This window comes from Lactuca serriola, chromosome 8 (assembly GCF_051521515.1).
Source record: "Lactuca serriola cultivar US96UC23 chromosome 8, Lser_US96UC23_V15, whole genome shotgun sequence".
Taxonomy (NCBI): domain Eukaryota; kingdom Viridiplantae; phylum Streptophyta; class Magnoliopsida; order Asterales; family Asteraceae; genus Lactuca; species Lactuca serriola.
Genome location: NC_136415.1, coordinates 142013700 through 142028480, shown reverse-complemented (window position 1 = coordinate 142028480; position 14781 = coordinate 142013700). Strand labels below are relative to the sequence as shown.

General features: G+C 36.2%; 1 long non-coding RNA gene across 8 annotated transcripts; it reads left to right on the top strand.

Moving 5' to 3' along the window:
- The first annotated feature begins 7812 nt into the window (after positions 1–7812).
- On the top strand, positions 7813–10537 carry LOC145070744 (uncharacterized). Of its 8 annotated transcripts, none has more exons than XR_013690064.1 (4): positions 7813–8227; positions 8512–8983; positions 9109–10160; positions 10261–10537. It is a non-coding gene; the product is annotated as an uncharacterized LOC145070744 (long non-coding RNA). The 8 variants fall into 8 exon arrangements; XR_013690068.1 differs by having other exon boundaries at positions 7813–8681; positions 8888–8983; positions 9076–10160; XR_013690062.1 differs by having other exon boundaries at positions 7814–8681; positions 8888–8983.
- The last annotated feature ends 4244 nt before the right edge of the window (positions 10538–14781 follow it).

The window sequence follows — 14781 nt, the reverse complement described above, 5'->3', positions numbered from 1 at the left end:
GTAAACCCTAGCTCGCCTCTACATTGGAAGTTCTTTATCGAGCTCTGCTGAGGTGTGACTATATTTGAATCATAAACTTCATATTGATTCTATATTGTGTTCTTTAGTCATTTTGTGATTGATTTGTTTGTTCTTTATCAACATACCTGTGGAAGATCTAAACGATCAGAGATTTATTCTCATCAAGTGCAGTTGTGATGCAGAGGGGTCGTGCGATCTCTTACGCTTTGAGGTAGTTGAAGCCTCATGAGGTGAATTATCCAACACATGATTTAGAGCTAGGGGCTGTGATTTTCGCCCTCAACATTTGGCGGCATTACCTCTATAGGGTCCGATATACTATTTACAAAGATCACAAGAGCATGAGGTATCTGATGGATCAACCAAATCTGAACACGAGGTAGCGTCGGTGGTTGGATGTGGTGAAGGATTATGATTGTGAGATCCTTTACCATCCGGGGAAGACCAATGTGGTAGCCAAAGCTCTTAGTCGCATAGCGGTGGCGGCTTCGATCAGGGATATTTGTTTGAGGATAACCATGATTACTCTGCTTTTGGATCCGATTCGAGAGGCTCAGATCGAGGCTATGAAAGAAGAGCACCAGAAGAGTGAGTGCATAGTGGGTCAGGTGACTTCCGTTGATTATGATAGCCGAGGGTTATTGACTCTCCACCGGAGAGTATGGGTTTCATATTGGGGTGGTGTGCATCAGGTTATGATGGAGGAGGCACACAAATCAAGATTCTCCATTCATCTTGGGACATCGAAGATGTATAGAGACATTCGTCCTGATTTTTGGTGGCCCTGCATGAAGTGGGATGTAGCTTGGTATGTGGAGAGGTGCTTCACTTGCAGGAAAGTCAAGGTCGAGCATCAACGACCACACAGAAAGATGCATCCATTAGATATTCCCGTTTGGAAATAGGAGGAGATTACCATGGATTTCAATACGAAGTTTCCTTGGACTGCACACAGAGTGGATTTGATTGACTAAGAGCACGCATTTCAACCTTAGGTCTTGTGCTAGTGATAACTAAAAGGTTTATTCTTGATTGACTCTTGAAACTATTCAAGATAATAAGACTCCCACTGACTTCTTGACATATAAGTTTTTCTGTTAAGGAACATTCCTTGACAAGCAAAAAACGAATATTCAAAACTTAGTGTGAACTCTCAACAAGAAATTATCTCATGGGATTGGTATTAGTTTATTTTTGTTTCAACTAAAACATCACAACTTACCAATTTCAAATTTGCTCGAGTAAGAAAATGTTTCTACTCCACATTTCATGAGGTGTTATAAACCTACTTAGTTTGAAATTTACTTCATGGTACGATTCGCAGTTACTAGAGTATGACTCTAAAACTTGATTTGGAAATGAAGTATGAATCATTTCTTAATCAAACTATCTCAGCAATATCTGATTCCTCTTCTTCGTTGAGACAATTTAACTAAGATGTCCTTAGAATATCAATTGTGACATAGTTCCATGATCATTAAGATGATCATAAAACATGATACTAAAATACTCTCCTTTCCTTTAAGATTGGAGAAAACTTTATCTTTCTGCCTAATAGATTCTTTATATTCCTTCTGCCATTATTTGAAACCTTTCAAAGAATCAAAATTACACTTAATCTTATAAGTATAACCATATTTACTAAACCATCAGCAAACCATGATGAATACATTTCTCATCTTTTGTGGTGGATCCAAATGCAGAAAAATTTGTCCCTACAATGCAAATAAATGAAAACTACATATTTCCTAAGCAATCTATTAAGCTATCTGTAACTTCCCGTGTCTCCAGGTACTTCCAAATCCTTCCTTCAATAAATTAATATGTCATGATTCGTCTTTGGAATTCGTTGAATTTAGCCCTAAGAGGCCCCAGGGGCAAATTGGTAATTTTGGTCGGAGGGGAAGTACACTATGTGTACATATGAGTACGCTAGGCATACTAGGGTGTGCCCTAGTACGCAGGGCATATGCATATATACGCAGGGAATATGCATATATACGCAGGGCATACGTTTGTCAGAGTGCAACCGTAACTTTTAGGGTTTGTTGGGTATTTAAACCCCATTATGGACCCTTTACCCCCATCCTTTTAACCTCCGAGTCCTGAGATCGTTTTGGCAAACCCTAGCTTCTCTTTTGTGTGTGTGTGCGTGTGTGTGTGTGTGTGAGCTGAGAATGTATTCTTGTGTGGTTGAAGAAGAAGAAGTTGCATCAGGGTATTTGGAGACTGAAGCAAGCTTGTAGATCTGGGATCATCTTTTTATTTAGAAGCCCCAGGAGGTAAAAAGCTTCATCCTTTGTGCATGTATTGTGTGGATCTTGTTTGTTAGCTTTTTGGTACTCTTCTTGTCCTAAAAGTCCCAATATTGTGCATGAGTTGTCTTGGACGTTTTGAGCTATCCTTTCAGACCCTAGGAATGGTTCTAAGTTATAAAAATGAGGCCCGTTGGCTAGTTTGGCTTAATGTTGCTTATACGAGGTCTTAATGGATTAAGACCACGCATTAAGGACTTTTTGGACATCCAAAGTCTTAAAGTTTGAGACTCTATGGTTCTGAGATACATTTGGCCGATGGATATGGAATTTGGGCATAAGTGCTTAAGCCATTAAGCACTTAATAGAGTTTTGCACTCTACGAGGGTACGCTCCATTTTAAATGGAGTAGGCCCCGCGTACGCAGTCAACGCCCCCATTTCCAGTCAATGCGAGGGTCGCGTACACCCCACGTAGCCTCGTAGTACACCCAACGTATATCTTCTGATGGGCCTTTGTGAGTTGAGCTGTGGTTTTGGGCCATCTTTGGGCCAACATGTTTTGGGCCCTTGTTGGACTTTCTAAGTAGAAGTATTCTGGTCCAGTTAAGGGAATTGGGCCTTAGGATGAGATCTATTAAGGAGTTGGGCCCAGTTTAGAAAATTGGGCCAATTATGAGCCTTGTATATTTTGGACCTTTTTGGATCAAGGTTGGACTTGGGCTTTAACCCAGTTATGGAAGAGTTAATGGACAAATATGAGTTAAGAGATTTGAGGTGATAATCCAATTATTAATTGGAGGTTTATTTATTATTATAGTTCAAGGTTTTCGTGAGCTATCGGCTAGTGGTTCTGTTTGATACGTTAATGGGAGGTGAGTCTTCCTAACTATACTTTCAGGTAAAAGGCACCAAGGTCGGCCCATTGGTTTGATAACTTGATATCGTTGTTATGATGAGTATGATGTAGTTATACATGTTAGTCTTGTTATGCTTATGATATTATTTGTTATATGTCGACATATTGTGTTGGTTGGGGTAAGGTTGTACTGCTTTGTGTTGTAGCCAATAAACCCTGAAGCATACTATATATGAGCCGAGGGCTAGAAACGACATGCCAGACTGATACTGAGGGCTCATGTGCATTCTAGATACGAGCTGAGGGCCAGGAAGGTCATGCTAGACTCGTACTGAGGGTCGGGTAGCAAGCCAGACATAAGTTGTGGGCCAAAGGGCCTAGCCATACTTATGTTGTGGGCTCAGGGGTAATCCAGTCTGGTAGCTGTGGACCCATTGCATGCTAATATTATATTTGTACTGTTTGTTATGTATTGGTATTATGGGGGAACTCACTAAGCTTTGGGCATATAGTTTTGGTTATGTTTCAGGTACTTCAGATGATTGCGGGAAGGTGAAGGCTTGGTCGTGCACCTCCTCATGTTTTGTGTTATGATTTCTAGGAAACTCTGATGTGAAACTTATTTTGAAAATAATTTTTAATGAAGAATGATTTTGTGTTTATTTTAAAAGCTTAAAATTTTAAAAAAATTTATGAGTGTTACAAGTTGGTATCAGAGCCTTGGTTTGAGTGAATTGAAGGAACGCTTGTGCAAATCTAGTCTCAAACTAAGGAAAAGAGTTTCAAAATAATTTTTTTCAAACGGTTTTCAAGATGCTAAAGGAGGATGTGATGTGTATGATCAGTCGGAGCCAGTAAGTAGACCCCAAAATACCATACTATTGTTTGTTATTATGATAAGTTAAAACAACATGCTAGTGATAGGCTGGGGATCTTCAGAAATTATATGATAGAATTGCTTGATTATATAATGTCTGATAGCCTAGGATCTTTTCTTTTATGGAATTGGCATCATTACTGTAGTTCCTTAGTATATGCATCATGATTGTATATAACTGAGATCTTATAGCCTGAGAATGTTTGGTTTGACCTTATTTCTTGTTCTTGTTTGATGAAGGGCTTGGGTAGGATCATATATCCAAATGTCTTTAGGGTCCCGTGTTATGTATGGCTAGGATATACAAGTGCTGCAGGGTTGGTAAAAGTTTCATGGATGAGTTATGAGGGGTCAGTCGGCCAGTAGTGAGATGTTAGTTTTCCTTTAGGAGTGAGGACTATGTGTTCGTTTATGTTAGGATATTGTTAGGTTGTTGTGATGATCCTTGAGACAAACATGGGTAGGTGTGGAAGGTAGTATGGGCCCGTATTACTGAAAGCACATGACCCATATGCGTATCAAGGAAGTCACAACCCCTATAGGGTTTCTTTGGGAGGTGGTTCCTCGTTATTTATGTGGATTATCTGATATATTCCTGGTGTATTTTCAGTATGGTGATTACGAGAAGATTTGAGACCGGGTCCGAGTCGGGATCAGGAGAAGGCAGTCAAGGTGGACCAGCATTTTCAGAGGACCGTGTTAGGGAGACTATCCGTGAGGAAATTTGTGAGCTTTTTACCTCAAATGAGTACTAGATAATGATGATATCTCAGATCCTTGATCTCAAGCTACTCAAGTTCTTCTTCACCAACTTCTTCTTTCTCATTCCAAGCTTCAAGCCACTAAATGGACTTCACAAGATCAAAATCACACAAAGATGAAGAAGGTTAGGTCTCTAGGGTTTCTGAGTCAGGGTGGCTGGTAAGGAGGCTGGGGTTTAGGACATAATGAGGTATTTATACGGCTTAAACCCTAAAAATTAGGGTTTTGAGTCTGCCCGCGTATGTGTATCGACCCCCCGCATCCAATGTTGCCACTACGCCCCATGTATGCCAAGCTTACGCCCAACTTATGTCTTCAAACAACCCAAGTATATAACGACCCACTCACAAAGCACCCAACTCAATAATTCAACATTAATCTCATAGTCCAACAATTAATTACAAAGAAATTGAATAATTATCGTTACCTCAAGTCACGGGTGTTACACAAAGTCTACTTTAAGATCTACCAAGTAAGGAACAACTAGGTAGGATCATATTGGAGGTAAGGCCCGTTTGGTATACAAAGTATACTGTTTAGAAATCCCACTTTAAACACCTCACTAAATCCAGCCTAGACATCATCCCTATAAGTAGATCAATTAGTATAAGGACCCACTCACAAAGCACCCAACTCAATAATTCAACATTAATCTCATAGTCCAACAATTAATTACAAAGAAATTGAATAATTATCATTACCTCAAGTCATATTGGAGGTAAGGCCCGTTTGGTATACAAAGTATACTGTTTAGAAATCCCACTTTAAACACCTCACTAAATCAAGCCTAGACATCCTCCCTATAAGTAGACCAATCAGTATAAGGACTTGGAATCACTGATAAATCTTATCTATAGGTTCATAATAATGATAATGAATTTAAACATAAGTTATACTTAAAGTATAGTAAGCATAACTCAACTTGCAGCTGGTTTAGCGAGAAACCGGACTCTGCGCGGGTAGAGATTCTAAGCCAAAAGCTCTTATTCTTGGGGCTTTCTGATGCTCCGAGGCTTCACTACTAACACCTAGGAGGTGCTAGGAAAAGGCATATATGTTTTAGGGGTGTTTGGGAGAGAGTTGGATAGAATTGTGTGAAGAAAATAGTGATTTTCGAGCTCTATTTATAGGCTACCATCAACCATGTACGTGGGGCGTATGCAAAGGGTATGCTGGGCGTACTCATGTTACGCCGGACATACTCATGCCACGTGTTGCGATCACTTGGCAAGCCGTGAGGAAAAAGGTGTGGCCTAGATCTTGCCGCATGTCGATTTCTGGTTAATCCGAAAATTAACTATCTTCTAAAATCCATAACTTTCGCATACGAGCTTCGTTTTTGACGTTCATTATATCCACACATAGGTATCGACGTGATCTACAACTTTTGTTTAGACTCCGTCGGCTAATTTTAACTTTATTTTTTTAAAGTTATATTTTAACATACTAAGACAGTTAAAGTCCGTTAAAAAATCATAACTTTGTCATTCGACATCCGTTTTCGACTGTCTTTATATTTTTGAGCTCCTATTAACGAGATCTAATATTCTCATTTAGTTTGTGTCGGCTAAAAACCGATTGATCTAAAATTTGATTTCCGGGTTGTGTACTGTTATGTTGAATATTGGAAAAATCATAACTTCATCTAACGAAGTCAGATTTGGACGTTCTCTTTATTCATGCTCTCGGTTTAACGTCTACTATGACTTTCGTTGAGATTTCTAAGGCTAAAAACTATTTCGTTAAAAATTTAATTTTTACTATACGCGGAGCCGTGCCGGTTTAATTGCAGAAACTTCCGGGTCATAACTTCTTCGTTATAAGTCAGATTTTAGCGTTCTTTATATCTCCGGATCTAATTAAGACTACTTCAACGTTCTTCCTATATGTTGGGTCTAATTATTATTTTATTTTAGACGCGTATTTTATTCCTATTTTATGATATCGTTATAAGTATGTATATTGCACATAATTTACATGTAAATCACATAATACTCAAATAATTCTTTTTCATTAATTCAAATTGGTTACAATTGTTGAGCCTAACTTGTACGTGATCATAATAATGTTTAGCAAAAAATGCGGGCGTTACACTGACAATGTTCTCGATATCAAAGTGGTTGTCGTGGGTGGGTAGACGATGGAGTAATGCTTCACTAACAAAAAGAGACACCAGAAGTTATTGTAATCACTACTTTGTGTTCTTTTAATTGGTTTAGTAATAGAGCTTTTCAAAGTGGTTGTCGTGGGTGGGTAGACGATGGAGTAATGCTTCACTAACAAAAAGAGACACCAGAAGTTATTGTAATCACTACTTTGTGTTCTTTTAATTGGTTTAGTAATAGAGCTTTTATGAGTAAGATCAGTATGATCAATTGTCTTATCACTACTAGAAACATGGGTTTTAGAGATGGACGAATATGTCGTTATTCCGTCGCTAAATGTTGTTTGCGATGGATTAGCAACAGACATACTCCATAGCTAAATATAGTATGGCTAATGACATGGCGAGGGTTTTTGCAACGGATCAGTTTTTACTTGCGATAAATTTAGTGATGGAGTATCCATCGCAAAATGGTCCCTTAATAAAATTATTTAGGACATTGGCGACAAATTTGATAACAATATTCCATCGATGTTTAGTCGCAGTCTTCATATCCTTTTATTAATCCGTCTCTAATCCCTAGCATATCTCATGTATTATTTTTATTTTTTCTGTAGCTAATCCCTAGCAAACTTCATAAATGATTTTTTATTTATTTTTCGTCGCAGAGCCCTAGCAAACTTCATATATGATTTTTTTTCGTCGCTGATCCGTCGCAAAGATATAAAGTTAGATTTTATTATTATTATTATTATTATTATTATTATTATTATTATTAAAATTCTCTCATGTTAGCTATAGTGAACTCGTTTTTTTTTTTTGGCAAAAGTAGTCCTTTATTTATGGATATATTTACAGTTATTTTCGTCCTTGTAGTTTCTGTACTTGTCTTTTGTTTTTTGTTTTAATATTTTTTTCCCTTTGGGTCTCATACGATATTTCTTTTAATTTTTCCTACCTTTGGGGGTTTTGTTTATTCCATCCAGAGTGAACGCATCGCCTTCTTCATCCAATCGGATTTCTGCAATCTACCGCTTCCTTCTCATCGATGTATATCATCACCTACTACTTTCCTTCTTCATTGTTGCACAAAAAAGCAGACATGATTCCTTTACCGCCTCAACCTACCTGCTCTATCTACCACCGATAACGAACTCTATCTACCACCGACAACGAACTGGATACGTGTTCTCTTCTTAGACAACCACTGACACTTCTCTCAATCCTCCCCACCGCCTAATATACCCAATTCAGGTCCTTCCAATTTGGGGGTATTAACCCCTCTTCTTTCATCTCCACCGACATCATCACATAATAACTCAAAGAGTTCGAAAAGCATGAGTGACCTTGGTAGGAACAGTACACCACATAATCTCCGGCTACGAGTCTGCAACACCATAATTTCTGTTGTTAATTTACACATGCCTTTTAGTTAAAAATAAATATTAATCCTTTAGTGTTTCCTTTAGTGTTTCTTCCCTCTTTCTAACTGTCATTTTTATATGTGATTTCACCCTACAAGAATCAGTCGAGTGGTTTCTACTGTTCATGTGGTGTTCACATTAACATTTGTTTGATTTGGATTTTTTTTAAATGATTGTTTTTTGTGTGTTTTTCTTGATTCATTTTCTCAGCATCTTCACATAGCTGCCCACACGGTTTCACTTCTTATATAAGAACTCAACATTAGATTTGGCTACAATTCACAAAACCATATTGCATCCTCTCAATGTAGTTACAAATCACAAAACCAGTTTCTGATTATGATGCCATGTGTAAAGTTTTTGACATTCACAAGAAGGAGGTAAAAGTATAATGCCTATTTTTAACCCTATCTGGTCTTTTTTTATAACCTTTTTTGTTTGTTACTACTATTGTTTTGGCAAAAAGATCTCAGTAAACACAAATTTAATAAATAAATCTTATATAACATAAGTTTTTATGGTGATTGATTATTCTAAAATCTTCTTTTTGTATATCAAGCTTACATGTAATGATTTATGCCCTTAGGTACCTGAATCCAAGTTTAAGGAGTGTTGGCAACACTAGGTGTTCCCTTCCAGTTGATGTGCTTATATCATGTAATCAGGAATTCCAATTAAAAAAGTAGGGTAAAGTTCTTATAAGTTTTCTCACTTCATTCACTTGCTATTAATTTAAATTATTATTACAATGCTTCTTCTATTTGTTTTACTCAGGTTCCATTGATGCATTTATCACTTATTATGCAGGATGACCATGAAGGCATCAATTATTTTTTTTAGAATGTCCAACATGTTGGTTCTATTCCTAAGGAAGACAATGACTCTATCTCTGAACCCTTGGGTTTTGTGTGTCTTACTATGTTTCAGCCAAGGAACCTAGGAATGGAATCACCAATTCCATGGAATCAGGTAATGATGGGAGTCGAGCTTCAAGAAGTGGACAAGCAACCATGAATCTTTACACCTATACCTATCTTGATGAGAAACCAATAATTAAATTACATACTATGTTCTGAAACGTTTTTATTTTAGTAGTTTCTTTAATGATAGGTCTCTCATCTTTTTCATTCCCGGAAAATTAGATGGAGATTTGCATTATACAAGTGATAATGGTGTTGGTGATTGCAGTTGCACCTGTTCTATCTCTTCCTTCATTCGTTACTCCTAAACCTTCTTATTCGTCGTTGGTACGCTTAATAGGTTTTTAGTATAACTTAAAATTTAGTTTTCTAATCTAATTTAACAGCAATGGATGTATTGATCTGTTTCTGGTGTTGGATTATTTATGTTTCATCAAATTAAACAAATTTTATAAATCAGGAAAAAAATTCATAAGTTACATTGGTGTTTAAGTTCTCCTTTGCAAAAATTGATTGTTTTAATGAATTGTTGTGACGACTACACTTGACACCAGTTGTGGGGTACGTATGTTTTTATTTTCAATTTTTTCTGAATTCTTTTTATTTGATTTACGATTTTTGAAAATTCTGATTTTTTCTTTTTTGGCGTTATTTTTAGGTTGCAAGTTTTGGTCCTTACCTATGGAAGAGAAATGTGATAGCACTTTCATTTGCACACCATGAAGCAGAAGTTCAAGTTTTGGTCCTTACCTATGGAAGTGACATGGCTCATTGCTCCCGCTGCTTGACTCCATCGGGTTCAAATGGTGCGGACAATTTTTACTATTTTAATTAATTGGGTAGATTTTTCAAAATACAATGTTTTAAACGAAAGTACATTGGTATTTGTTGATGTAGATGGAAAATACATTATGGAAATTGATCGGGTTCTTAAACCGGGTGGGTAATAGGTCCAGATGACATTTGGTGAAAAAACATTTTATTTTATTTATTAATTCTTGAAATCAACAAAAAAATTTATAATTTTTTTATATTATAGGTACAAGAAAATCGAATCGTGTGCGAGTCCTGGAAGTGGAGGTGATTAGGTGGCGTTTGTTGAACAACTTTATGATGCGGTCCCACCAAGCATAGTTAACGGTTTGATTCTGGTTCTGTCGGTTGAGAAATATATGGAAGATGGTAAACAAATGGAATAGACATGGGGATTGTTATAAACGGATGAATAGAATAATTGATTCCATAAGGTATCAGAATGTAATGGATATGAATACAAGGATTTGCAGTTGGAATTCATTCGTCCAAGTTGTGGGTTATGAATGTTGTTCCTGATGGGTTTTGGGCATAAGACATCCTATGTGCTCATACAAACCCTAAAGCTTGGATCTAGGTTTCTCTATTATACATACTTGAATCCAAGACTTTGAACCCTAATTCTAGCATATGGAAATCATAATTCACATGTAAATAGGTTTAAGAACATACCTTGATTGTTATGTAGCAATAACAATCCAATTCCTCCTTGAATTGACCTTGGAAAGCAAAGAGTCACAAGTGTCACTCCTCTAATGGCTTACAAACACCATAAGCAAGTGGAGAAGGTATAAAGAGAGAGGAGGGAGGTTAGAATTCGTATCTAAGACTTCTTGGGAAGGGATCCACGAATTCATGACCTTGGGGTTGTTTATATAGGTGTAGAGATAGGGTTTCAGTCATTATCCTTATCTAGTTGATTATCCATTAAGCAACCAATAAGATAATCCTTGAATCCTTATCATACTCGAATTCTAAGGCTTTCCAACCTTAAATTCGTCCACCATACTTATAAGATAATCCTTACCTTATTTTGTAACTATCACATAATTACAAATCAGCCCCTCTAGTTTAATTAATTACATTTGATCACAAAACTAATTCTTAATTAATTATCGACCAATATTAATTAAACAAATATGATTTCTCCTTTAATATATTATTCTTATAACATATTAATAAATCATATTATCCTCTCTCTCTTTATTCATTTCTCCAATCAAGTTGCTTTGGTGAAGGCAACCCAAAAGGACCATGCACCATCGGGTCAAGTACATACCAAAATAGTTATGGACTTAGACACTAATCCAACAGTCTCCCACTTGGATAAGTCTAACAACTATTCTGCGTATGACTTCGGATCCCGATCTGCAATCGTAGCTTTCCAAAGCCGCTGTCAACTCTGATCATATCAAATACGCGTGTCCTTAGATAAGGGATCATATATTCCTCCATTCTAGATATCATATGAGAAATGATTTCAAATCATTTTATTTGTACTACTTCTCGATTTCTGATTTATGACGACTGACTAATTGAACAAATCAAATTAGCCCTAGCCCGGCCGAGCATTTACGTTTGTCATCACTAAACCATCGAGGGGCCCAAAGATATCGCTTTTATCCTACTTTGGATAAAAGGAACGGATAAACTTTGATACAATGCTTGCTTGTACTCACGCACCGAATCACACACAACAATATGTTTTATAACACCAAGTTACTGGTGCGTTTACATATTATCAATGTGCAACCGATTTGCAAGATACAACTCACACATCTCGGTTTCAAGAATATAAGATGTTATCGTCTCACCAATCACTCGTGATACAATCCATGGAATGATCCAAGTGAGCGTGGGTCTAATCCAATGCTCAAATCACATTCATAAGCACTCATGAACGTTGCAGCAAACATTTGCTTATGTCTAATACTTTTCTAGACATTCCACACACCAATTCACGACAGTCTTCATTCATATCTACTTCCAACATATGAACGATTGTGGCCCGTTTGAATAATTCGATTATTCTTAATAAACTCAATTATTCTGGAAGTCAAAACATGCAAATGTGAAACACAAGAATAATACTAATCCCATATGGCCTCAAACCTTTGAGTATAAATAAAACTCCTTTTATTTATCACCATATCGATTACTCATTATTTGTTGTTTCAGGTAATCAACTTCTTACTTGAATTCCAACACTTGTCCCATGCTCCTAGCATGCACACAATGTTTACCTATGGTTCTTACTTTGTGAAATAGATCACATTGAACACATTTCCAATCCTTCTCATTTCACAACTCCAAATCCGTTTTTCATAAGTTAAAGAATATCAAATTCTTGTTACTTATAGAATATGCTAGATTCTAACATTCTATGCAACTTATCCTTTCGTAATGTCACTGCACCAAAGTCATAAAGACTATTGTCAATGATATTACAAAGTCCTCTATCGGAGATTGTTACAAAACAATTCCATAGACGTGATGTCTCTCACTCAAAGTACATCCTTTGAACATCCTTTTGCATAGAAGTTTCTAATCTAATCATAGATTTCTCAATATTCAATTCCCAATATGGACACACTTCCATATGTTCCATATGACAACTCATTCTTAATAGAATCTTATCTATTCGTAACGATGTCGATATAGTCCATCCAATATGGAAACATTTCCATATTTTCCAATACTATACTTCCAACTACTCACAAGCGACCAATCCTCGTCGAACTTGGATTGTCCTTTGATAGTTGTTTAATTATTTTAGTCTAAACCGATTCTAGTCCTTTTTCCCTCTAAATGCGCTCGACATTTGGAAAATTTTAGAATGGTCAAACATTAAAGCATTTGCAATCGATCCTATACCCGAAGCGTATGGGACACGACGCATAATGTTTTATTTGCTATGTTCTCAAAATTCGAATTGTAAAGAGGGATGCCGTAATCATAATCGAAATTTTAAGAACACACTTTGTACCTTTGACTAAATTTTATTAACATTTCTCAACCTAAACCTTTAGATTTGAAATGAAGCATAATATTCTCTCCCTTCATTATAGCAAAACGACTCTTCAACTATTGCGACTTTGCAAAGTATGACTCTTGTTTTCTATAATTAATATTGCTAATCTTGCAATACTTTCCTTAATAATCATACAATCATAACTTTTATGCTCCCACTATCTTGATGATTATTATAAAACATAACACTTATGCTCCCACTAGCTTCGACATGTATTCATAAACATCTTAACTTTCAGAAAACAATGCTTATTGAATTTCTTAAGTTCATGTTTCTAATACTTAGTGCTTTGATAATCTTTTATCAAGGATTCTTTATACACCTTTGTCTTCGATAGTTCATATGTGTGTCTAAACAATTAAGACTAATTGCCAAACCTCACAATTCAAATTATGGAAAGGGATGCCGTAACCATAATTGAATTTGAGAATGCAATTTTACAATCACTATCTTCTTAAAATCTTTCTTAGTGAAAGCATTTCCTTACAATCATTTTCATGAAGGAGAAAATCTTATGACACTTAGATTTTAAACGGTGTAAATGTTCCTATCCATGTGAATTTGTCAAAACCAACGTTTACGACAAATTCAAACTCATATCGATTGAACTTTCTTAATCTTGATTTCTTGCCTCATGGTAGCACAGCTGCCCACCACGTCTTCCAAGTAGTTAAGCATCTCACCCTTTCTTATCAATGTACCTTTCATTGATTAAGGTGCCTTGCCTTTTATGCATTCAAGATGAGAACTCATAGAACTCATATGCATAATTAACTCAATTGGAACAACACATAATCAAAATAATGTCAATACGATAGGTTGTCAACCTCAACTCGTGTGCTAGTGATGATTGGTAAGGTTTATTTGATTTGTTCTTGAAACTATTCAAGACCATAAAGACTCCCACTGACTCCTTGACATATACGATTCTTTTGTCAATAACCATTTCTTGACAAACAAAATATTCAAGAGTTAGTGTAGCTTTTATCAAAACACTTCATAAATTGGTACTAGTTGGCCTTTGTCTTATTCAAGACATCACAACTTCCTTCATTTGATGAATGTTATAAACCTTTAATACTTTTCACTCATTGTCACAATCTTAACTTTAAGACTTGTTATTGGAACGAAGTATGATAGACTTCTTGATTTAACCATTTCTTCAATTCTTGATTCCTCTTCTTAGACATACAATTGTACTAAGACTCACTTAGAGGATCAATTGAGATATGGTTCTTAATCATTAAGACCTATCATAAAGCATAAAAGCTACTCTCCCTTCTTCTTAGAATGGAGAAACTTTTATCTTTCTGCCTACTTGATTCTTCTTATTCGTTCTGCTATTGATCTAAACCCTTTAATCAATTCAGAATTACACTTAATCTCATATTTACTAAACCTTTAGTAAATCATGACGAATATCTTTGTTACTCTTATGGTGGACTTGATCAACACGCAACTTTGTGTGCTCGATCTCTTAGTCCTTCACTCGACACTTTGTCAACGAATCAGTCTAATTTCCAAATATGAAATTTCTCATTCATCGTGCATCCACGTTGCATGATTCCAAGTTTCTGTCCAATTGAAACTTTGGGCGATGAGAAACTCTCCCTATTTGGTAAATTCTTGACATTTCCATAAATAACATAACTAAGAATCATATCCATTCGTTGTAGAAATATTCGAACATCAATTTTCATAACGATTTCATTGTAA